Source organism: Grammomys surdaster, unplaced genomic scaffold, assembly GCF_004785775.1.
Source record: "Grammomys surdaster isolate TR1022 unplaced genomic scaffold, NIH_TR_1.0 220, whole genome shotgun sequence".
NCBI classification, from domain to species: domain Eukaryota; kingdom Metazoa; phylum Chordata; class Mammalia; order Rodentia; family Muridae; genus Grammomys; species Grammomys surdaster.
This window is the reverse complement of record NW_021604665.1, coordinates 15,184,110-15,186,548: the sequence shown is the minus strand read 5'-3', so window position 1 is coordinate 15,186,548 and position 2,439 is coordinate 15,184,110. Positions and strand designations below refer to the sequence as shown.

At 37.6% G+C, this 2,439-nt stretch overlaps 1 pseudogene; it reads left to right on the top strand.

Moving 5' to 3' along the window:
* Window positions 1-396: 396 nt before the first annotated feature.
* On the top strand, window positions 397-1,163 carry LOC114625662 (annotated as a pseudogene).
* Window positions 1,164-2,439: the final 1,276 nt, after the last annotated feature.

The following is a 2,439-nucleotide window of genomic DNA, read 5'->3' as shown; positions in this document are numbered from 1 at the left end:
CTCTCTCTCTCTCTCTCTCTCTCTCTCTCTCTCTCTCTCTCTCTCTCCCTCTCTCTCTGTCTGTCTCTCTGTCTCTCTCTCTCTGTCTCTGTCTCTCTCTCTTTCTCTCTCTCCCCCCCGCATCTACTACCCTCATGGCTCCCCTCCACATGCCCTGAATAAACTCTATTCTATGCTATGCCAGTGTGTGACTGGTCCCTCAGGGGGAAGAGATGCCTCGGCATGAGCCCACTGAGACATCCCCTTCCCCCATACCTCTCCACACATCCACAGGACATACTCTTTATCTCTTTATCTTTTTATAAACACAACAAGTACAGTAAGTAAAATCCCTCCATGGCCTCTGTATTCTTGCCTCCTGACTTGCTTGAGTTTCAGTCCTGACTTCTTTTGGTGATGAACAGCAATGTGGAAAGTGATATAGCTTGTATGTGTTTCAAGCGTTTTTATTTTAATAACTCAGTAATGTAATATCACCCTCAGATAATAATGCTTACTTGTACATTTTTGGCCTGCAAAGTAGATGAATTCAATGTGTCTAGTCATCAGTTTGTTGGAAATCTTTGAGAAAGTCCTCTTGGACAAGAGAAGGCACTGGAACAGATTTTGGAATATGAACTACTACTTATACAACAACTTAATTTTCACCTTATTGTCCACAATCCATATAGACTATCTGAAGGCTTCCTCATTGGTATAAAGACTCAATACCCCATGTTGGAGAATCTGGTGATTCTGAGGAAAACAGCTGATGATTTTCTTAGTATCGTTTCGTTGACAGATGCTTATCTTTTATACACACCTTCGCAAATTGCCCTAACTGCCATTTTTATCAAGTGCCTCTAGGGCTGGAATTACTATGGAAAGCTATTTATCAGAGAGTCTAATGCTGAAAGAAAACAGAACTTGTCTGTCACAGTTACTGGATGTAATGAAAAGCATGAGAAACCTAGTAAAAAAGTATGAACCACCCAGGTCTGAAGAAGTGGCTGTTCTGAAACAGAAGTTGGATCGGTGTCATTCTTCTGATCTTGCACTTAGTGTGGTTACGAAGAAGAGGAAAGAGTATGAAGATGATGACTATGTATCAAAGAAACCCAAACAGGAAGAGGAGGAATGGACTGACGATGACCTGGTAGATTCTCTCTAACCATTATAAATGACTGCAGCAGTACTTATTAACCAATGAAAGTAGGATGCATGTCTGACATTTTACTTCTTAAAAATAGTACAATGTGAAAACATCAAAATATAATAAAATTTTCTAATTGTTAAAAAAGACAGAATTAATGTTTCTAAAAATGCAGCTTCTACTTGGAGATCAATAATAGTAAAGTATTTGATGGAAATTTTGGAACCTTCACCTTATCCAAACAGAACAGCAAAAAGATACCTTCAAGTTCAAATACAGTTCCTATATTTTTCTTGCTAAAAAATTCTCCAGTATTGTTGGAGTATCCATTGTTGGATAACATTGGTTATATCTGAAAGTATATTCCTTCTGTTAATGATTCCATATACTTGACATAAAAGTGGGTTAGTTTTTAAGATCCAGAAAACTGAAATAGATTTGAACTTAGTCTGGACATACATCTATGTGTCCTTATTGCCTGTCCTAAGCCCAAGATTTCCACAAGGGCTATTTGAGTCACTCACATAAACCCTGGACCCTTTATTGTACCTGATAATTAAATCTCTTGTCTAAGTCTCATCTTTTTTAGAAGGTCTTGTTATTCATTGCTAGTACTTAATTTGAGTAGCTCTCATAACCCAGGTGACAGCAGACCAATTAGCTTTGCATGGGGAGAAAGAGCATCAGAAGTCAAGACACACATGTGACCTCTAGAAGCTGGCAATAAATCTCAGTTGACAGTGAAGAGATGGTGACTTCAGCACTACATTGAAAAGAGCTGACTCTTGCCTGTAGACTGAATGCATAAGAGCATAGATTCTCCCTTTGAGAATTTAGAACAAGATACCCTGCTAGCACTTTGGGTTTATCCTGGCAAGACCCACCCATCCTTTAAACTACAGAAATCTAAGATAATGAATTTGTGATATTATAATCCATTATATTTGTGGGTATTTGTTACAGTAGCATTAGAAAGCTAATACATCCAGAGAAGAACAAGTCAAAATACGTTCTTAGTAATTCAGGAAGAAAATGACAACAACATGTGTGGAAACATCTTGATATGATTTAGTGTCTTTATTTTTTTTTTAAGTTGAGAAATAATAGAGAAGACAGGTTAGGAAACTGGTATTAGTTGGATTTCTTTTCCACTTAGATTGATGGTTTTTTTTTAATTTCCTACATGTGTATGATAAAAACTGAAACATGATCATATCTACACTGCATTTTCCCCACCAATTCTTCCCAAACACCTCAGAATCAATCTCTCTCTCTCTCTCTCTCTCTCTCTCTCTCTCTCTCTCTCT